The 23,895-nt window shown below is 42.3% G+C and overlaps 1 protein-coding gene across 1 annotated transcript in view; it reads left to right on the plus strand.

Moving 5' to 3' along the window:
• The window catches only part of CHIC2 (cysteine rich hydrophobic domain 2), an 82,899-nt gene that overhangs the window by 5,543 nt on the left and 53,461 nt on the right, over positions 1 to 23,895 (plus strand). The window lies entirely within an intron of this gene.

Below are 23,895 nucleotides of genomic sequence, written 5' to 3' on the forward strand. Positions count from 1 at the left end.
AGCCTCTGAAAACAGAAGTCAGATCGGGTCAGAGCAAGACCCAAAGGACTTAGAATGGCCCTCCATGATCTTAACGGTGGCTGTCTCTCTGAACTCCTCCCCTCCTATTGGCCTACTCACCCACTCTGCTTTCCTTTCTTGTCTGGCCCTCTCCTGCACTGCCCTCCCCTCTTCCAGGAACTCTTCCCTACAAGTCCATTTGCTCACTTTATTATTTATTTATTTATTTATTTATTTATTTATGTTTATTTTGTGTGTGTGTGTGTGTGTGTGTGTGAGAGAGAGAGAGAGAGAGAGAGAGCACAAGTTCAACACTGCACCAAACAGGGCAAGGGGCGGAGAGAGAGGAGAGAGAGAATCCCAAGCAGGCTTACCCCTGTCAGGCTGTCAGCACAGAGCCCAATGCACAGCTCAGTCTCACCAATCTGGGAGGTCATGACCTGAGCCGAAATCAGGAGTCACTTGATGCTTAATGAACTGAGCCACCGTGCAGTCCTCACTCTTTTTAAAAATACTGAAGCTCCTACTATTCCCTCTGAACTCCCTCCCCGCCTTTACCCTATGCTTCATTTTGTTCTCCATAGCATTTGCCACTTTCCAACATAGTATATAACATACTGAGCTTATGTGTTTATTATCTGAATCTCCCTGAGGGAACAAATACTCCTGGAGGATATTTATGTCCGCGGGGTCACTAAGAACAGTGCCTGGCATAATAGTTGCTCGGTCAATAGTTGACGAGGGATTAAAAGAAGAAAGCCAGTGTTCTTGGTAGATGCCTGACCACAATTCTATCTTAACTCTGTGTAGCACTTTGGGGTTTACAAAGACTCTTAAATATCATTGGATGTGTACGATTATATAAGCTGGATAGGACTTTTTAAAAATAAACTGTTACTTCCACAATGATGTATTCAGAGGTTAAAGGATGTGTCCAAATCAAATCCAGGACTAAGATCTAAATCAGAGTGTCGTTTTTGGTGGAGACAAGTTCTCTATTCTAAACTTCTTGGCTAAAAGAGGAAAAGTTACAGGTTACTGGATTCACTGTGGCTCCTTCTAAATTTTGGCCCTGGGATGAGGGCTGGGGTCCTTTCTCCACTGCCTGCTTCTGGTATTAGGTAGTTGTTCAATCCCCAGCTAAATGAGTGGTGCTTGGGGGAACACGTCACAATGCCACATCCTCTTGTTTTTATAATTTGCACAGGGTCGAAAACAAGAGATATTGTTTTGTTGTTAGCTCCAGCTCATTTGGAGTCTGGCCTGAATCTCTTGACTTGGCTGGATGCCCTTCCTCATCTGACTGCTCTGGGCATTCCAACATACTGTCTTAGTCAGTCCATTACAGTTCCTTCCTCATGTTTGGGTTCTCTGTCAGTCCATCAGATTTAGCTGATGAGCTCATTGACTGAAAACCAATTGAGCAAGACAATGTCCCTCATTCTCTGGGCACACACAGCACCATTGTCTTCCACAGATACTAGTAATAATTGACATCCCCTTATGAGGACGTTAATATCTCAAGTTGCTAATCAATAACTGCTATTAGAGCCAGAATTTATCATATTGAACTACAAAGGTAGCAAAAAAATACTATGATTCAGAAAAATAGATGTAAATACAAATTTACCAATTCTGAGCAAGTTTTTAAGATAACACGATTTGCAGGGCACCTGGCTGGCTCCATTGAAAGAGTGTTCAACTTTTGACCTTGGGACTATGGGTTCAAGCCCCACTCTGAGTGTAGAGATTACTAAAAATAAATAGATAAATTTGAAAAAAGATAACAGTATTTCCTCAAAGATATTCACATGTAGTAAAATAAATGATAGTTACTTCTTTGCTATCTCTCATATATTATAAATTATTACTTTTTAATGTGAATGAGGAAATTTTAAGCATTTTGAGACAAGAAAAGGAACAGAATAATTTGTGTGTTGAAATATCAATTCAATGTTTGATTATTCGCAGATTAACCCATGCCATCTCCACTAGAATGTAACACGTATCTCAGTTATACACTCTTTTTCTGTTCCAGGTGCGTAGAGCCACAGAGATGTTAAGTATGAATGCAGAGGACATAGTTCAGAAAGGTGTAATGGCAGCCAAAGTTAACTGCATCGTTGCCTTTCTGAAGGGGGCTTTTTACCTGTGATCTGTTGTTGTTGTTGTTGTTGTTGAGACTGAGCAAGTTAACGGAGTTCCAAACAACATATGCAGAAATGATCATAATACCATTTTTTTTAACGTTTTTATTTATTTTTGAGACAGAGAGAGACAGAGCATGAATGGGGGAGGGGCAGAGAGAGAAGGAGACACAGAATCGGAAGCAGGCTCCAGGCTCTGAGCCATCAGCCCAGAGCCCGACGCGGGGCTTGAACTCACGGACGGTGACATCGTGACCTGAGCCGAAGTCGGATGCTTAACCGACTGAGCCACCCAGGCGCCCCCATAATACCATTTTTAAAAAATGTTTATGTATTTTGAGAAAGAACGTGTGTGAGTGGGGGAGGGGCAGAGGTGTGTGTGCGTGCGTGTGCGTGTGTGTGTGAGAGAGAGAGAGATAGAGACAGAGAGACAGAGAGACAGAGAATCCCAAGCAGGCTCCGTGCTGCCAATGCAGAGCCAGACGAGAGGCTCCATTTCACGAACCATGAAATCATGACCGGAGCCAAAATCAAGAGTGGGACAATTAACCAGCTGAGCCAGCCAGGTGCCCCATAATACCATTTATATTGGCCTGAGAATAACCCCTAGCCAGAGAACTCTTAGCGTATTTAGTTGTCAACAAAAGACAAAGCATAACAGATTAATGGCTACTTTTAAATATAAGGCCTCGGTCATACTGTTAGATGGACCTCTGGAAACAGAGCTACAGTTGCTACTGAAGTTCGCCATTATTTACTGGGTGCCTGCATGTGCTAGGTGCTGGGGTACAAAGGTGGCCAAAGCCTCACCACAGCCCTCAATGAAATCTAATAGGTGTGTGATGATGGAATGCAATAATCTATGGAACCACGGAAGAGAGAGCCTTCCCTTCTTCCAGCCGGCATCAGGGACTCTGGGGTTGGGCTTTGAACTATTTATAGTATATGCTTGGATTAAAAAACAACACAGCAACAACAATAGCACAACAACAGAGACTTCTAGGCTAAGGGTCCATTCATGAGCCCAGGCCTGGAAGATGCGTCCTGTAAAGGTAGGATGGCTGCATGCAACAGGGAGAAACGGCAAGGGCTGCTTGGCAGCAGAAACAAAGGGTCTGAGTGGTAGGTGAAGGAGTACGAGATATCGCTATATTAGATGGATTGTCTTTGAGGGATGCTAAGTAGAGAATTGAAAAGATTATATTGAAATCACTAACAGGATGGATTGAAAGAGAGAAAACCCAGAGCAGTTAAAGTCTTAGAGTCGGTCTCAAGGTGATGAGGGTCACATTAATCCGTGGTGATGGGAAAGGAGAGGAGAAGTTAAATTCAAGAGTCGTTTGGAAGGGAGTGCCGACAATCCTCGGTTGCTAATTAGATGGGATGCGGGTACAGAAAGAGAAATGAGTCAGTGCAGAGTTGGATTTCTGGCTCAGCTATCCCTGTTAGCAAGGGTAGTGTTAACAAAATAGTGGTTACAGAAGATAAGCAGTTTTTCCTTGTTTCGGATAGGCTTGTGGATAGAGTGGATGAACGAGGAAGAAGGTGAAGGTTTTGATTGTAAGCACTTTGAGTTTTAAGTACTGTTAGAACAGCCAATGGGACATTCTTGATGTGTAATAGCAGTTGGAAATATGGATCTGAACTTCAGAGAAATTGGGGTTGGAAATAAAAATTCCATCAGCCTATTGTATTTAAATTGTATATAATTGTTGGAACATCAAGGTAAAATGAAATTACTGGGGGTTGAGGTGATGGTTAGGACAGCCAAGCTCGTTGCTTTGGTATAGTATCTTTCTGACTAATTGGCACATCGTATTTAACATATTTGTTGAATGCTGACTCTGTTCCAGAGTCTTACTTTCTACTCTTGGGAATTGTATAATCTCTTGGTCAGTCTATTGAGATGTAATCAAATACCTACCACTCAACAGTGGGACTGGAATACAGTGGATTTGGAAACCAAAACAAAATTGGAAGGCAGCTTGGTGTGAATATGGGATTAGAGTTAAAAATAGCCTCCTTTAGAGGCACCTGTGTGGCTCAGCTGGTTGAGTGTCCAACTTCAGCTTAGGTCATGATCTCACAGTTTGTTCGTTCGAGCCCCGTGTCGGGCTCACTGCTGTCAGTGGGCACCTGCTTTGGATCTTCTGTCTCTCTCTGCCTCTTCCCGGCTTGTGCTCTCTCTCTCTCAAAAGTAAATAAAACACTTTAAAAAATAATAAAAATGGCTTCCTTTGGCCAACCAGGTGCCTTAGAAGGTTGGCCTGAGCACTCTCTGCTCATCCCATCCTATATAACAGGAATAGAGTAAAGTAGGGAAATCCTGGTGTCATATTCAGGTACCCTGCCTTGTTTTCATTCCAAAAGACTTCTTTTCCCATGTAGACCTTAAACATTTTCTGATAGACTCAACCTTATCTTCACAGGGCCTGCTGACAAATGCCAAGGATCCATCAAGTAGGGCAGCCAGATGTTTATGGCCTCGTTCTGGCTTATTAGCACAGCATTACTCAGATTCCCAGTCTGAGTCAGAATCCTAAGTGACTGTTCCAGGTCACAAGATGTTTGTGTTTCCCGAAGGATTTAAAGTGCTTGCAAAATGGTCTGTCATACCCACCTCCAGAAGGAAGATTGCTCATCTTTGAGATTGCAGGTAGATGGAAAAAGGAGGAGGAAATGGCAAATCAATGCACAGAATCAAATCCAGTATCATCATTTATCATCAGCTAGAACTGGTCATTGGTCCTGTTAATTTCCCATCAGTTACCACATTGCCTCACTGCCCTAGTGCTATGGCATTCTGATCAACCTCTCTGCCTCAACCAGGTGGGACTGTTTGTGGTCATAGCACACACAGCCCCATATCCAAGTCTTCTTACCTACATCTTTTCCCACTTAAAGTGCTTCTACCTTTTTCTCACTAATCCATTTGTAATCTTTAAAATGCTCCTCAAAATGGTAGCGTCTTCATATGACTTTTTCTTCCTAAGGGTAACCACTCAAATTGTTCACAATTCCTCAGTGTTTCCATATATGGTAACCGTCAGTTTCGTCTCTGTTTATATCCTGAGGCATAATTTCTTAGGACTTGTTTGTGAATACCCTTAATTTTTCCAGAGCAATATCTTATAGACTAGCCCTCGGCATCACCTAGAAAAATTGTTGAGTTGAATGAACTATTCAGTTAAATCAGTTTGAAGTTTTTTGGATGAGGAGAATAATAATGATGATTCATTCACTGAATATTGTGGCAGACAATGTACTAAGCATTTTGCCATGTCACACTAAAGAATGAGGAGAGAGCATCTTCATTTTACAGATGACAAAACAGGTTCTAAGAGGTTAAGTGATTTGCTTGAGGTCACATGATTAGTAAAGAGCAGAGCCTGGATTCACACCCCTGTCTTTGAAACTCTACAGTTCATAATCTTGCCATGTTTTTAGTGTTCATTAAAAAAATTTTTTTTAGGGGCGCCTGGGTGGCTCAGTCGGTTGGGCGGCTGACTTCGGCTCAGGTCATGATCTCGCGGTCTGTGAGTTCGAGCCTCGCATCAGGCTCTGTGCTAACAGCTCAGAGCCTGGAGCCTGTTTCTGATTCTGTGTCTCCCTCTCTCTGACCTTCCCCCGTTCATGCTCTGTCTCTCTCTCTGTCTCAAAAATAAATAAACGTTAAAAAAAATTTAAAAAAGAGAGTGAACAGGGGAGGAGAAGAGAAAGAGGGAGACAGAATCAGAAGCAAGCTCCAGGCCCTGAGCTGTCAGCACAGGGCCCAACGCGGGGCTTGAACTCACAAGCCGGGAGATCATGACCTGAGCTGAAGTTGGACGCTTAACCCACTGAGCCACCCAGGCGCCCCTAGTGTTCATTTTTTAAAGGACAAAAACAGTTTCTGGTATCGTCTTGATCTCTTTCCATTCCTCCTCGTATAGGGCTGTGTACTGAACGTTGTAATTTAATTTTAGGTTGCAGGAACACATGGATGATAGCTTCCTTCAGCAGATGAGTGTTTTGGTAAGGATAGGTGGGGAAGTAAAGGAAAGTAGGTCCGCCTCAGCAACTGTACAACAAGACCTCACTGAGCATTGAAAAAATTCCCTCCTCATGCCCATCTCCTCAGAAGGGGGCTTACTCAGAGTTTTATGGATTTTCTTTCCCTATGAGAACAAAGCTTTCAGATAAAACGCCCTTCATTAGAAACCAGTTCTTTCAGGACTGCCTGAGTGGCTTAGTTGGTTGAACGTCTGACTCTTGATTTCGGCTCCGGTCGTGATCCCAGGGTCGTGGGATCAAAGCCCTGTGTCAGGCTCTGTCTTGAGCATGGAGCCTGCTTAAGATTCTGTCTCCGTCTGCCCCCCTTTCCCCTGCTTGAACTCTCTCTCTAAAGTAAAAAACAAAACAGTTCTTTCGTTAATGCAACAAATATTTATTGAGTGCTTACAATATGTCAGCCATTCTCCAATGCACCAGGGAAAAGTGGTGAGCATAACAGATACATTTTCTCCTAAGAGGGCTTCTGTTCCAACAGTCTTATGTTAAGTTTTGGTGATCATAAATCTCATGGGACTGATCTCTTCCTGATGCTTACTCTCTAGGCTTGAAGGCTTCCTCCTTTTCAGGACTGTGCTTGAACTTAGAAGTGAGTATAAGCCTGTGTTTTCCAAATTTATTGATAGTGGACACCTGTTAGTTGCTTCTACAGCACTCATAGTGTGTGGTCTCAGCCTTGGAATTCTGGGGAACCTGACGCTATCTATGGCTCCACAGAGGAACGTGTGACCTAGGCTAAGCCAATCAGTATGTTATCCCTTCCACGGTATTGGCTTGGTAAATAGCAGGTGACCTGAGACGGTCCAATAAGAGCCAATCTCAAAAATTTTAAAGAATACTGATTCTCTTTAATACTCTGGAGACTATGAGGGCTGGATCTGCTGCAGTCATTTTGCAGAGAAGAGGGAAGAGTCTAATATACAGATGTAAGCAGAGTCCAGAAATAGATCTGGAGGCCTAGGCAAACTGCATTTTGCCTGCCCCACCTCTAGACTCTAGCCATCAGTGAAGCCAATAAATATCTCCATGTTTTGAAACAGTTTGAATTTAATTTTGTTAGCTACAACTTAAAGCATAGCAATTGATACTAAGAAAAGAAAAAAGAAGAAAAGAAAGGAAGAAAAATACACTTCTCTGTTTTTTTGTTTTTGTTTTTTTTCTGGAAGCATTTTATAGAACTAGATTTTCTCAGAATAAAATCACATTGGGAGAGGTGCCTGGGTGACTCATTTGGTTAAGCGTTCAATTTCGGCTTAGGTCATGATCTCATGGTTCATATGTTTGAGCCACACATTGGGCTCTGCTCTGCACTGACAGTGCAGAGCCTTCTTGGGATTCTCTCTCTCTCCCTTTCTCTCTGCTCCTCCCCTACTCAAGTGCTCTCTCTCTCTCTCTTTCTCTCTCAAAGTAAATAAAGAAACTTAAAAAAATCACAGTGAGAAATGCTGATTTTGACAGTTAGATGGCTATAAGCCAATGTCCCAGAGAGGACAAACTATGCCTCCATTTGACCAAATATTCTTTTTTTTTTTTTAAGTTTATTTATTTTTGACAGAGACAGAGTGCGAGCATGAGCTGGGGAGGGGCAGAGAGAGAGAGAGAGAGAGAGAGAGGGAGTCACAGAATCTGAAGCAGGCTCCAGGCTCTGAGCTGTCAGCACAGTGCCTGACGCAGGGCTTGAACTCACGAACTGTGAGATCATGACCTGGACCAAAGTCAGATGCTTAACCGACTGAGCCACCCAGGCGCCCCTTGACCAAATATTCTTAAGAAATATTTTTGTATCTACTGCAATGTAGTCTAAATGCAAAGAAATCTTCTTCACTGTTAATCTTCGAAAACGGCATGTGGTTAAATTTTTAATACAGTTGTTCGGTCAGTATTTAAACCATCTTTGAGATATTAGTTAAGGAAAGGAAGAGAAAAAAAGAGCTCACTGTGATTATAACCAAAGGAAAGAAATAACGTATCTCAGGAGAAAGAAAATATAGAAAAGATGGAAGAAATCAAAAGAGGTGGATGAAAGTCAATTTTCTAGAAAGGGAAGTTTTAACACTAACCTGGAAGAGAAAGTATACAGTAAAATTTCTCGATTGTGTAATTCAGTGTCATGCAGGCAAATGTGAAGATAATAGTTAATAAATCACAAGAAGATCTCTTAAGTTTGAGTGGACAGAAAACTGAAAGACAGGCTCAATACAGATGAATATAGTTGCAACTATATTAATAAAGTTGTTTCTATATTATTTTAATTATGATCTGAGACAAAAGGGGTATGAAAAAGGATTGTAAGAATGTTCCCTAATGATTTGAGCCTAATCTGACTCAATTAAATCTGACTGAACTGTTCTGTTCAACATGACCATCATAATGTTGTTTTTGATCATCTCAGGAATGAGAACAGAAAGTAATACCTAAGCCTGTGGCAATGGCATTTATCAAATGATGTTTGACACGTATGTGATGATAGGGGACCTGAACTATCTAAAATTTATAAGCTCATTTCACTAACCTGAAATAGCCCGTATTAGTGGGCACTAATTTTAAAATCAACATGTGAGAAACATTACATTCATGGGTTGATTGGCATCGCTCCCAGTTGACCTAAGATTATCATCTAAAGAGCTTTTGATTCTAGATTCATTTGCCAAGTTACATCATTCCTGAAACATCTCAAATCAAGCAGGACAGTGTAGAATCGCATGCTATTACCACAGCGTGTAGTTGGGTCCAAATGACCCTGACTTAGTCAACAGTCATGATCTGATCATGAATGATCAGCTGCTCTGTGATACTGACAAGAATGATCACTTACTCATATGACAAGCCCTTAAACATCTGTTCCCAGTGGTTGGCAGTGGGGTGGCAGGAGGAATGCTGTTGGAATGAAGTTACAGGGATCTAACAGAGTGAGATCTCTGAACCAAAGTGAGATCACTTCTTTTTTTTTTAATTTAAATTTTTTATTTTATTATTTTTTTAATATGAAATTTATTGTCAAGCCGGTTTCCATACAACACCCAGTGCTCATCCCAACAGGTGCCTTCCTCAGTGCCCATCACCCACTTTCCCCTCCCTCCCACCCCCCATCAACCCTCAGTTTATTCTCAGTTTTTAAGAGTCTCTTATGGTTTGCCTCCCTCCCTCTCTAACTTTTTTTTTCCCCTTCCCCTCCCCCATGGTCTTCTGTTAAGTAAGTCGTACAGAGAAAGACTTCTTTTTTTTTTTTTTAATTTTTTAAAATGCTTATTTATTTTTGAGAGAGAGAGAGAGAGAGAGTGGGAAAGGGTCAGAGAGAGAGGGAGACACAGAATCCAAAGCGGGCCCCAGGATCGGCACTGTCAGCACAGAGCCTGACTCGTGCTGGAACTCAAGAACCACGAGATCATGACCTGCGCTGAAGCTGGATGCTCAACTGACTGAGCCAGCTAGGCACCCCCAAAGTGGGATCACTTCTAAGGTAAACAGCAGCCACAACAGCCTTATAAGGACATTTGGAGGAAGTATCTCCTTGTGCACAAACCTCTCACGGGCTAATCACTATGCTAATCCATGGCAAAATAATCTGTCCATTCCTTAGATGGTACATGAACCTCTTACAGATGGTAAGAGCTATTCGTCTGAATCTCAGAAAACAATGAAGTCAAGTTGACTGTTCTTTCCAGTTCAGCCATTGAATTTTTAAGCTGTCGGGCAACTGCGTAGGTCTGAATGGATGACTACTCATAAACCCCTTCCATTGCCCTGTTGTATGGCTTTGCTCAGGAGGGCAAGGAGAGACAAAAACGGGGAGAGAAATAGTTGCGGTATTTTCTTGTATTTCTATACAGCTTTTCAATGCTCAGAACACGATCCAGCATGATGAATTGTTTCTGTGAAGGAGGCAGCTAGAAAGGAACATTGTCTTCATTCTCTAGATAAGAGAACTGAAGGAAGATAATTCAGGGTAGGCTGATTACAATGCGGCATGAAAATGCATATCTACTGCTCCTTATTCTAGTATTCGATCCACCCTGATTGAAATAACACAGTCATCAATAATAACAACTAACACTTATTGAATACTTACCATTCTTTAAATATATTATCTTATTTAATCCTCCCAACAACTCCACGCAATGTATACTATAATTAGCTTCGCCGCACAATTGAGGATAACAAGTATTGAGTCAACCCAGCTTCCTGTTTCTTAAATATCATCCTGGGAATGTTAAGTGTTTGGGGAGGTAAATGAGCTTTTTTATAACCACTCAGCAGTGCCTCGTTATACTGTGTAAAAAACGGTTAGCCGCATTTTCCCATTAAGTTTGTATTTTTTTCCTTCTTATTTATCTTCCCTTCCTGGTAGTGGAAACTTACCCGCAGAAACAAAAGGAGTCTTTGATCTTCACTGCATCTCAGCCTTTCAGGAGCCATTTGAGCTTGAGTAAGTCATTTAACCTGTTTCCTCTGAAATGTATAGAATGGGAATAACATCCCACTGTTTAGTTCATTGGATTGTTGTGAGGGTGAGATGAGACATAAGTGAAATGTTTTGTAAAATGTTTTGCACTGTGTATAAACACTGATATAAATATTATTTTTAACGTAGATGGTCTTTTTTCTTTGCCTCATTTCCCCCTTAGTTTTCTGAACAAAGAGTGCATTCTTTTACATGTTCAATCCAAATGTCTTCCTGTGGTGCAATTAACTACAACAATAAAAATAATAGCAAGATTTCATGCTCTGTCTCTCTCTCTCTCACAAATAAACATTAAAATTTTTTTTTTTTTTTGGAAAAGAGGGGTTGCACCTGAGTGGCTCAGTCAGTTAAGCGTCTGACTTCGGCTCAGGTCATGATCTCACGGTTCGCGGGTTCCAGCCCCACGTCGAGCTCTGTGCTGACAGCTCAGAGCCTGGAGCCTGCTTCGGATTCTGTGACTCCCTCTCTCTCTGACCCTCCCCCATTCACTCTCCTTCTCTCTCTCTCTTAAAAATAACGTTAACAAATTAAAAAAAATACTAATAGCAAGATTTCTGAAGTTCACTTAGAACTATTTTGTTCCTCCAGGTTTAAGTTATTCTCATGGTAGTAAGGTGCATTTATTTTTCTGAACCCCCTGAGTACCTCAAAGTTCATTATATCTTCTAAGGACACACTAGTATCTTTAAATATATCAAGCACAGAGGTATCAGTGGATCTCCCAAAGCCTAAAATTGTTCACACATCTTCTTAAGTGCTTAATGTCATTAGGAGCAATATAATACCTTGAATATTGAAGGCCTAAAGTTAACTTGAGAGAATTTTATCTTTGAAATTTAGTTCTGTATCAGGGTACCTGGTAGGCTCAGTTGGTTAAGCATCCGATTCTTCATTTCTTGATTTTGGCTCAGGTCATGATCTTAGTTTCGAACCCTGCGTGGGGCTCCGGGCTGACAGTGCAGAGCCCGCTTGGATTCTCTCTCTCTGTCTGCCCCTGCCTGGCTCAGTCGGGTAAGTGTCTGACTGGCTCAGGTTATGATCACACAGTCTGTGAGTTCGAGCCCCACGTCGGGCTCTGTAATGACAGCTCAGAGCCTGGAGCATGCTTCCAATTTTGTGTCTCCCTCTCTCTCTCTGCACCTCTCCCACTCGCACTCTGTCTGTCTCTCTCTGTTCCTCAAAAATAAATAAACATTAAAAAAAATGTTTTTAAATGAATAAACTTAAAAAAATGTAGTTCAATATATAAAAAAATAAATTAAGTTCTATATAAAAGTAACTCATGTTTGCAGAAGAGGTTGGGACATACTACCCAATGGTAGTAGAAAAGAAAGAAACTTCAAAGTATAAATGTAAGAAGCAGACATTCAGAAAGAAAATGCTATGAGAAAATATTGTAAGAACAAACTAGATGTGAGTGAAAACACCATAGCAAGGCTAGTGCCTAAGTGTGGGGGGTGGGGTGAGAAGTGAGACAAGGACACAGAGGCAGACTGTCTTCTAAGTTCCTGTTCGAAGCTAGGTGTTGTCTAAACTGAATCATGTGAGAAGTCCAGCCTGACTATTAAATCCAACTCTTCCCTGTACCATGCTCAAAGAAGTGTAGGAAAATCTTAACATTGGTGAACAAGAGGACCACTGGCTCCCAGTGAGAGTTCCAAAAGGGTGCAGAATAGATTTTCATCTCACCCATTCATGAGCAAAAATTGGTTGTGCTTCTCAAGCCTTAAAGGTGAAGCACAATATTTAAAAAGTTACGTGTTGAGTGTCTATGTAAGTATGGCATTATGGCAATGCTGCAGAGGCATAAAATAAAACAGCTTAACTGAGGCACCTGTTTGGCTCAGTGCGAGGAGCATGTGAGTCTTGATCTTGGGCCGTGAGTTCAAGCCCTGTGTTGGGTGTAGAGATTACTTAATAAACTTAAAACACACACACACACACACACACACACACACACACACACACACACAACTTACCTAAAAAAGATACCAGAGAAATTTTTACACATGGACACACACACACATCTCCCCCAAATCGTAAAAATTAATGGTTTCATCAATCTATTGATTGAAAGATTTCTTTCAATGGTCTTTCTTTCGAATGGTCTTTCTGCCATTTCTTAGGATACCCGGGGTCAAGAAGGAAGAGCTAATCCTTTTGTCTTCTGACTTGGTTGGAATAATCTCTTACTACGTAACTGAGTACCCCAAAACCTTGTGGCTTAAGGAAGAATAAATGTTTGTTATTTCCGGCAGTTTCCGTGTGTTCGGAATTGGTAAGTGGCTTAGCTGGGTGGTCTGGAACAGGGTCTCTCATACTATTGCAGTCATGGTAGTTGGGGCTGCAGTCATCTGAAGGCTTTATTAGGGCTGGAGAATCTGCTTTTAAGATGGCTTAATTCGCATGAGTGACAGAAAACCTCAGTTCCTCTCCATCTGAGCCTACTTATGGTGGAGTTTGAGTGTCCTCGTGACATTTCAGCTGGCATTCCCCCAGAGTGGGTGATTTAAGAGAATAATATAGTTGCCGCCATGTCTTTAATAGCCTAGCTTCAGAAATCACATGCTGTCATGTTCACAAATCCTATTGGTCGTACCAGTCAGCTCTATTCAGTGTGGGAGGGGACTACAGAAGGGCATGAATACTGGATGATGAGGCTCAGGAGGGATCTTCTTGGAGGCTGGCTCTCACCCTGGTCAAATCACACTATATCTGGTTCTGATCCCCAAATAATAAAAAAGGTGTGGGAGTCGGATACAGCTTCTGCAAAGAGTCAGGAACTTGCATCTACCTTCTTGCAGAAAAATTGGTTGAAGTCAGTGGGCAGGTTTAGCTCAAAGAAAAAAAATTTCAGGTGGGGATATCTTCACTTATTTGAAGGACTGTCACATAGAAGAAAGAGTAAACTTGTGTTCCCAGAGACTGGAATGAGAATTAATGGATGAGGTTGTATTGAATGACTCTTGGATTCCAGGCTATACTCAAGGGCTTGGAGAAAAAAAAGAAGGAAAAAAAAAGCGCCAAGACATAATCTTAGACCTTAAAGAATATAGTCTTTAAAAACTGTGGAAGAACATCATATTTTTGCTTATGCTCAATATGCTATAGCTATTTAATGTAATTATTGAGATGCTCAATAAAGAAGGAAGCACCACATGGTTTGGACTGAAGCAAAGTTCTGGAGCCAGTGTGGACAAGATGACTTCTGGGCACCATCCTGTTTCTGTGAGCCTATAATTTTAGGGGTAGTGTCCAGACATTTGTGAATTTAAAAGATGGCAGAGAAGAAAAGCCAGTACAACTTGTATGTCATATTTACGGTGTTGGTTTAAATCAGGTAAGCAGCCACAGATATTCTAGGGTAATCTAAGAAAATCCATATATTTTACCGATCTTTTTTATTTTTATTAAAAAAAAATTTTTTTAATGTTTATTTATTATCGAGACACAGGGAGAGACAGAGCATGAGCAGGGGAGGGGCTGAGAGAGAGGGAGGCACAGAATCCGAAGCAGGTTCCAGGCTCTGAGCTGTCAGCACAAAGCCTGATACGGGGCTCGAACTCCGGAACCGCGAGATCATGACCTGAGCCGAAGTCCGACGCTCAACCGACTGAGCCACGCAGGTGCCCCTATTTTACCGTTCTTTATAAAAATATCTGGGGGAAGACACAGTAAATATGTATATACAGTGTGAAATCAAGGAAAAAAAAGAAACGGGATGATTTCATGTATCTAATATTTTTAAGGCACCAAACATGTGCTAAGCACTATTGTAGTTATTGGGAAGGTAGAGGGAAGTAATCTGAATAGTTCTCTTGCTGGAGTTTAAAAACAAAGCGGAAAGATCATGGGAAGAGGAAACTGGCTGTTTGCCTCAATTTGCACACATGTGAGGTAGGGATGAAGATCTTACATTCTAAGGATGTTTGTGAGGCTAGGTGAGTTGCTGTGGGCAAAGGGTTTAGAACAGTGCCTGATGGCATGTCTGCCTCATAAGTGTTTGTTTCTGTTCCCAAACAAAATAGATTCTGCTTTCAGGAGGCTCCCAGTCCATTTATATCATCTTTTTTCCCTCTCCCTCAGGAGCACAATTGTTGAGGTGACTATGGAAGCAGCAGAGGGTATCTGTTGCTTCCTCAGAGCTTTTGACATAGTCGTATGGCAAGCAACCTTTCCTTCATCCACTGGAGTTAAGCAGCGCTATTTTACATTACTTATGCTCTGGGGACCACAAACTCTAAGGGTGGCACCCATCACCCAAATTTTACGTTGAAAAAGATCTTTTAAAATGATCGGTGAGGGTTGAGATGATCAATTTCTGTTTTTGGAACCATACCTGTGAGTAAAGACTAAGTAAGACATTTTGTTTGTCTTCCCAGAGAACCAAGAAGTTTGAGTTTCTCAAAACAATATAAAACCCTCTTGATGTGTTTTAAAATTCTTCCTCACCCCTAGGAAGATGGTGCTTAGGGCTGGAACACAGTGCTCATGGCTGGCACTACACATTTCTACTCCTGTTGCCAGGTATCCTAATATCATATCTACTTCATGCAAATAAATAAGTTCAGGAACATTAAAGAAAAGCATATGTTAATCTCAGTACAATCGTTCCTATTACTCTTGTTCACTCTTGTCATGTTTTAATAGCGATAAAATAATAAGAGGGAAAATAGCTGACATATTCTCTGTGATTACCAGGTTCCAGGCACTTTATTCTAGATCCGATCTCATTTGCCCTTTTCAGGAATCATATACTTGATATGATCCCTTCTCCAACTAATTTCTTAGGTTGGCCATTCCTGTATCACAAGTTTGGTGTATATTGAGCCTTTTTAAAAAACTTATTTCTTTTTAAAAAAATTTTTTAAATATTTATTTATTTTCAAGAGAGAGTGAGACAGAGAGCAAGCAGGAGAGGGGCAGGGATTGAGAGAGGGAGACACAGAATCTGAAGCAGGCTCCAGGCTCTGAGCTATCAGCACAGATGCTTAACCAGATGCTTTTGGCTTAGGTTATGATCTCACAGTCATGGCATGGAGACTGCTTGGGATTCTCTCTCTCCCTCTCTCTTGGCAGCCCCCTCAAAATAAATAAATAAACTTAATTTTTTTAATAAGAAAAATATTTGCAAATGACATATATGATAAAGAGTTAGTATCCCAAATCTATAAAGAACTTATCAAACTCAACACCCAAAAAACAAATAACTGACTGAGCCACCCAGACACCCCAATTTAGACATTTTTTAAACCTAAAAAATATTTTTAAAGAAGTCTCTTAGAGTTTGCTTCCCTCTCTCTCTTCCCCCCCCCCCCCCCCGGTCCCATATGTTCATCTGTTTTGTTTCTTCTTTTTTTTTTTTTTAAGTTTATTTATTTATTTTGAGAGAGAAAGAGACAGCACAAGTGGGGAGGGGCAGAGAGAGGAAGAGAGAGAGAGGATCCCAAACAGGCTCTGTGCTGCCAGCACAAAGCCTGATGCAGGGCTTGAACAAACAAAACCATGAGATCATGACCTGAGCCAAAACCAAGAGTCGAATGCTCAACCGACTGAGCCACCCAGGTGCCTCTGTTTTGTTTCTTAAATTCCACATGTAAGTGAAATCATATGGCATTTGTCTGTCTTTGACTAACTTATTTCACGTAGCATAACACACTCCTGCTCTATCCACAGCATAGCAAATGGCACGATTTCATTCTTTTTGATGGCTGAGTAAAATTGCATTATATGCATACATATATACACCACATCTTTTTTATCTATTCATCAATCGGTGGACATTTGGGCTCTTTCTATAGTTTGACTATTGTCGATAATGATGCTATAAACATCGGGGTGGATGTATCCCTTCAAATCAGCATTTTTGCATCCTTTGGGTAAGTACCTCATAGTGCAGTTGCTGGATCATAGGGTAGTTTTATTATTAACTTTTTGAGGAAGCTCTATACTGTTCTCCAGGGTGGCTGCACCTGTTTGCATTCCCACCAACAGAGTGAAAGTGTTCCCCTTTCACTGCCTTCTCACCAACAGCTGTGGTCTTTTTGTGTTGTTAATTTTAGCCATTCTTACAGGCATGAGGTCATACCTCATCATAGTTTTGATAAGTATTTCCCTGATGATGAATGATATTGAGCATCTTTTCATGTTTCTGTTAGCCATCTGGATGTCTTTGGGAAAATGTCTGTTCATACCTTCTGCCCATTTCTTGGCTAGATTATTTGGTTTTTGGGTGTTGGGTTTGATAAGTTCTTTATAGATTTGGGATACTAACTCTTTGTCATATATGTCATTTGCAAATATCTTCTTTTTTATTTTTTCTTAAATTTAGGTGTATTTATTTATTTTGAGGGGGCTGCCGAGAGAGAGAGGAGAGAGAGAGAGAGAGAGAGAGAGAGAGAGAGAGAGAGAGAGAATGCCAAGCAGGCTCCATGCCCATGACTGTGAGGTCATAACCTAAGCCAAAATCAAGAGTTAGTTGCTTAACTGTCTAAGCCAACCCAGCATTCCACAAATATCTTCTCCCATTCCACGGGTAGCATTTTGGTTTTGTTGATTGTTTCCCTCACTGTGCAGAAGCTTCTTATTTTGATGAGGTCCCAATAGTTCATGTTTGCTTTTGTTTCCCTTACCTCTAGAGATGTGTCTAAGAAGTGGCCCCAGCCAAGGTTAAAGAGGTTGCTGTCTGTGTTCTCTAGAATTTTTGATGGTTTCCTATCTCACATTTAGGTCTTTCATCTATTTTAAACTTATTGCTGTGTATGGTGTAAGAAAGTGGTCCCATTTCATTCTTCTGCATGTTGCTGTCCATTTCCCAACACCATTTGTTGGAAAGACTCTTTTTTTTTTTTTTTTTCTTCAACGTTTATTCATTTTTGGGACAGAGAGAGACAGAGCATGAACGGGGGAGGGGCAGAGAGAGAGGGAGACACAGAATCGGAAACAGGCTCCAGGCTCTGAGCCATCAGCCCAGAGCCTGATGCGGGGCTTGAACTCACGGACCGCGAGATCGTGACCTGGCTGAAGTCGGACGCTTAACCGACTGCGCCACCCAGGCGCCCCGGAAAAACTCTTTTTTTAATTGGATGTTCAATCCTGCTTTGTCAAAGATTAGTTGACCATACAGTTGTGGGTGATACATCATTATCAACTAAAGTCCACAGTTTATTCAGATTTCCTTAGTTTTTACCTAATTTCCTTTATCTATTCCAGAATCCCATTCAGGATATCACATTGTATTTAGTCATCATGTCTCCTTAGGCTCCTCTTGGCTGTGACAGTTTCTCAGACTGTTCTTGTTTTTGATGACCTTGACAGCCGTGAGGAATACAGCTACCAGGTATTTTGCAGGATGCCTCACTATTGGAATTTGTCTAATGTTTTTCTCATGGTTAGGGTGGCGCTATGGGTATTTAGGAGGAAGATCAGAAAGGTTAGGTGCCATTTTCACCATATCATAACAAAGGTACATGTTATCAACATGATTTACAGCTGTTGATATTGACCTTGATTTCCTGGCTGCAGTAGCATTTGTGAGGTGTTGCCATTGTAGTTAGTCATCTCTACTTTCCACGCTGCACTCTTTGAATTTTTTTTTTTTAACGTTTATTTATTTTTGAGACAGAGAGAGACAGAGCATGAACGGGGGAGGGTCAGAGAGAGGGAGACACAGAATCCGAAACAGGCTCCAGGCTCTGAGCTGTCAGCACAGAGCCCGACGCGGGGCTCGAGCTCACAGACTGCGAGATCATGACCTGAGCCGAAGTCGGCCACCTAACTGACTGAGCCACCCAGGCGCCCCCACGCTGCACTCTTTGGAGGGAAGTCTCTGCATAGTCTCCACTTAAGGAGTGGGGAGTTTTGCTCCCCTTTTGTTACTGTTTTTTAATGATTATATTGATTTAGGATTCCTATGTGTTTGCAGAGTCAAGGGGTTCTGGTTGGCTCTGTCAACTGCTGGTTACAGAATTAAGTCCTTCCCTAGGATTTGCTCTTCTCCTAAATACAGCGGATATTCTTTGATTCCTATCTTACATCATCTCTGCAGCAACTCATGTGGACAATTACTATCTCCTTATTCTTTCCTTTCCCTTCCCTTCCCTTCCCTTCCCTTCCCTTCCCTTCCCTTCCCTTCCCTTCCCTTCCTTTCCTTTTCCATTCGTAACACCACACTGTCTCAGTTTGCCTTTCACCAGTTTGGCTTTTTCCTCTCAATTTCCTTCATCAGTCCCTCTTCCTCTCCCTATCACTAATCACTGAAATTCCTTTATCTTAGATCCTCTTATCTTCTTACACTGTCCCTAGGCCATCTCACCTCTTGGCTCTTGAGCCATCTCAGTCATTTCTTTCTTTTTTTTTTTTTTTTTTTTACTTTTTTAAATGTTTATGCGCGCGCACGCGCGCGCGCGCGCGCACACACACACACACACACACACACGGGGGAGGGGCAGTGAGACAGAGACGCAGAATCCGAAGCTGACTTCAGGCTCTGAGCTGTCAGCATTGAGCCTGACACGGGGCTTGAACTCACGGAGCCTTGAGATCATGACCTGATCCGAAGTTGGCGCTTAATGAACTGAGCCACCCAGGCACCCCCATCTCGGTCATTTCTATGGCTGCTTTTACCATCTATGGGATCTGATGGATCCCAATGTATTTCCTGTCAAGAATAGTGTTTTAAGGCGACAGGAGTTTATTGAATACACCACAAGGGAGTGGAGGACAGGACAGCATAGGAGAGACTGCATTCCCTGCCAAGAATTCTGTTTTGCATCTCCTCCTTCCCTTTCTTCCCTTTGCCCTGCATTGTCTGTCTATCCATTCGCCCATGCACACATCTATCCATCTATCTTTCTAATGTCTTTATCTATGTTCTACTGGGCATCTCCATTTGGTGTCTCCCATTCCACAAACTGAATCCACTATCCTCTCCTATAAACCTGGGCTGAATGCAGGAGATTCAAACATGATCATGAAGACAAAGTCATGTTTGCTTCATCCCTTGACCCTATTTTCCTCAGGGTTGGCAACATTTCTAAGCATTTTCTACCATGGCAAGAGCGACATAGCTCCTGTTTCATACAAAAGGAGTTTTCCCTCCTTCCCCATAGTTCTATTAAAAGTCCTGGTATTGAATCTCATTGGTGTTGTCTGAATCATGTGTCCATTCAAAGCAATCACTGTGCCCCAAGGTATCCCATGGCCTCTGATTTGCCAGCTTTAGGCCATGAGCCCACTCTTGGAATTGATGATATGGTCAGCTTAACCCAATCACAAGTACTTAGAGTGGGGGAGGTATGATTTACCGCAAATCATCTGGGGATATGCTGGTTTCAGAAGAAGTGGGAGATGTCTTCTGGGTAGGTTGGACTACTGGTCTCCCACTTGAAAATTAAAAAAAATCTTTTTTAAGTTTATTCATTTTTGAGAGAGAGAGACAGAGCGTGAGCAGGGAACAGGCAGAGAGAGAGAGAGAGAGAGAGGGAGACACAGAATCTGAAGCAGGCTCCAGGCTCTGAGCTGTCAGCACAGAGCCAGACGTGGGACACGAACCCACGAACTGCAAGATCATGACCTGAGCCGAAGTTGGATGTTTAACCAACTGAGCCATCTAGGTGCCCCTCCCACTTGAAAATTTTAAAATGCACTGGCTTTCTTGGACCCATTGCCTGGCTTCACGTCCTCAGTGTATCACCTTTACTTTCAGGATGAAGTTCAGACTCCTTAGCAAGGCCTTCAAGTTTCTATCAACCTCTTTGAACCCATCTCAGTTTGGCTCTGCCTTCCTTTTTATGGTCCAACCACAGTGGCTTTGGTTTGTACCTGATTTAGGCCATGCTCTTTTCTGCTTCAGGGTCTTTAACCATTGCTATAGACTGAATGTTTGTGTTTCCCCACAATTCATAGGTTGAAGTCTTAACCCCCAATGTGATGGTGTTGGGAGGTGGGGTCTTTGGTAGAAGAATAGGTCATGAGGGTGGAGAAATAAATTTCTGTTTTTTATATGTCTATGGTACTCCATTATAGCAGCCTCTGTTGCTACAAACATGCTTGTCCCACTACCTGGAACTTTCTCTTCTGTTCTGTTTCCCATCCTTATACTTTTGCTGATTTCTCAGAGCTGAGTTACAACCATTAACTGTTCTCATGGTCCCTGAACTTCTCCACAGGACGACGACAATTCTAATAGTTAATCATTTTTGAAATTACCCGTCAGCCCTCCCTCGTGCCCCAATGTACTTTATGCTACATGGAGGCACGGATTGTGTTTTAATATCTTATTGCTAAGCCCTCGTTCCTGACACAGAATATGGCACATGGGAATAAGTCAATGCATATTTATTTAATGAATAAATGAGTGAAAAAGGGAGGGTTGACATGCTGTCATAGTCAGTTCAGGCTGTCATGACAAAATACCACAGACTGGGTGGCTTCAACAACCGAAGATTATTTCTCACAGTTCTGGAGACTGGAAGTCCAAGATCAAAGGGCTGGCTTATTTGGCTCCTGGTGAGAGATAGCTTCCTGTGAGGCCAGCGGCAATCTTTTTTTCTGTGTCCTCACACCAAGGGGAGATTGGTGGGGAGAGCAAGCTCTTTGGTCTCTTCTTACAAAGGCACTAAATCCTAAGGACCTACTCTCGGGACCTCACCTAAACCTAATTACCTCCAGAGGCCTGACTTCCCCAATACCATCACATTGGAGGGTTAGCATTCCTACATATAAATTTTAGGTGGGGGGATACAATTCAGTCCACAGCATTACCTCATTTGATCTTTGACAACCTCAATGGCATGAGTTCCATTTCAGAATGAAGAAAAGGAGGCTTAGGAAGTTGAATCTGCCCAAAGCCACTGGCTAGGTAGTGATAGAACTGGTAAGTTTTCAAATCTAGGAATATCTGCCTTAAAAGCAACTGAATGTCCGTCTGTTGCCTCATGAGGCCTCTGAGGCATTATCTCATTTGGTTTTGAGCCATTTAGTCTGAAGGTAAACGTGACAGCATGTGAGGTAGGAATGTAAAGGGGAGCCAAATGGAGAGGAGCCTGTACAGTAGAGAGCTGGAGAACACTGAACACTGAGGGAAAAGATATTGAGAAGGGGAGTTTGTTCCTGGGGAGAAACTGGGGAAGAAGTTTGACAGGAAACTGGGCCCTGGAAGGTTGGGGGGGGCAGTTTGGGATTGTGATGTCATCGATCATTAGGGAAACTTTGGACTTCTCTTCTCTCATCCTCTCCGCCTCGTTCCCAGGTCCCACACCCCTTTGCTAGCTCTGACAGGTTTTTTTCAGAGCAAGAAAAAGAAGAGCAAGATAGGAAGAACAAAAATAAAACAGCCCCCCACCTTGCACCGAGGCAGCGGGAGATACAAAGATCTCTCTGTTGAATAGATCTTAGACTAAGAACATTTCTCCCACACAGAACCAGTGTTAAGATAAAGGGTGACATTCACACAGTCCTCAGAAGCCTAGTTAACTCGTGCTGTTCTGGAACTAGCACTAGTAGCAATATGTGTCCATTCAGAGAACATTTATCCAGCTCCTTTTCTGAAACAGGAGCTGTGGCTGAGCTGTGAGTTGCTGTGGGTGACTTCCTCTGCCCTTGGGAAGTTTCCAGCTATGTGATGGTTTGGATACTTTGGGGCCCCAGCCCCTCATCTCGGCCACTGTTTCCACAGAAAGGTGAATTCTCAGTCACGGCACGCTGGGTGTGGGCCACGCTTAGAACACGCTGACCTTCCTCTTGTTCCCTTTTTTCACCCTCCCATTTGCAGCGGCTCCTTCAACGGAGGGCAGCCACTGGCCTCTTGGTTCCTGCTAAGAAGGAAACTCAGGAGCTTGGCCTACCCAGTGCACTGAGGTTGAAGCCGTGGGTTTGACTATTACATAGCTATTTGGCCATGAGGAAGTCACATAGCGTCTCCGAGATGAAGGACTAAATTACATCCTCCTTGGTTACCTCATAGGAGTCTTGGGGGAATATTCAATGATATGTATGTGCTTTATAAACAGTAAAGCATTACATAATGTGAACAATTGTGCTGATCCTCATAGAGCTGATTAGTGGGATGGGGCCTTAGACAGCCCTTATTTGCTGTGTGCCAGACCTTCTTCTAGGCATTTCATGCATCTGTGGAGGAGGCCAGTGCGGGGGTGGGCGGTGGGTACTATTATTCTTATTTGACACATGAGGAACAGAGAGGTTAAGTGACCTGTTCAGGGTCACATAGTAAGTGACAGAGCTGAGATTCAAAGGCAGGCAGTCACGCTTCACAGCCCACTGCTAACCACCAAACTAAGCTGACTTCTGTGTGCTTCATTAGTACCCTCTGTATACTCCTCTGGGAGCACTTGACACAATTATAATTGCTTACGTTAGTGATAAATAAACTACTAGAAGGCAGGGACTGTATTTCATTTACACACACACACACACGCACACAGTGCCTGACACATAGAGCTCAGTATATATTTGTTGAATTAGTAAATGAATAAATGCCCTCTGGGGAGATATACAGCAAGTCTGATACAACTACTACGGTTTTCCTTTATCTTTTCTTGGCTACCTATGCTCATTTCCTTCAACCATTTCCAGTAAGAAAATGTTTGGTATTTCTTGCCGTCCTTATTGCCCTCCTTTGCATTTTTCTCAAGTTCAACAATGACCCATCTAAAGGGAAATGTCAGAATGTGAACACTGTACTTGCAGAATAGTCTGACACCAGCCCTGGATCCAGTATGACTGTTCTCTCCTGTCTTTGTGGTATATACTCATTATCTAGGACTCCCTCAGGAGTCCACTCCTGCCCCTGAACTTTTTGTATGGCTGGACAGGTTCTTGACTATGAAACTAAGCACCCAGAGTGACCCTTAGGCCTTCAGTAGTGGTCTAGGCAGGTAAGCAGAATCCATTAAACTCTTCCTCCCCTCCCCTCCTCTCCTTCCTCTACCCTTTCCATTCTAGAAGGGGCTGTAAGGAAGGGAAAGGGATTCCGTAAGGTCTTAAGGGAAGAAAACAGGTTATGGTTGATGAGGGAGTTGGGGCAGGGAAACTGCATCTTTCAAACTGGAATCCAGAGAATGTGGCAATTTTTTTTGCTTCATGTCATGACTACGGTGAGTTCTCTTGTAAGAAAAAAATAGCATCATTGGCCTGTATTTAAGGGGATGATGGGACATGATGTTTCAGTTTGGACATGTTTTGAAAATTCTTTTATCAAAGTGGACAAAAACATTT

Source organism: Leopardus geoffroyi, chromosome B1 (genome assembly GCF_018350155.1).
Source record: "Leopardus geoffroyi isolate Oge1 chromosome B1, O.geoffroyi_Oge1_pat1.0, whole genome shotgun sequence".
In the NCBI taxonomy this organism is placed as follows: domain Eukaryota; kingdom Metazoa; phylum Chordata; class Mammalia; order Carnivora; family Felidae; genus Leopardus; species Leopardus geoffroyi.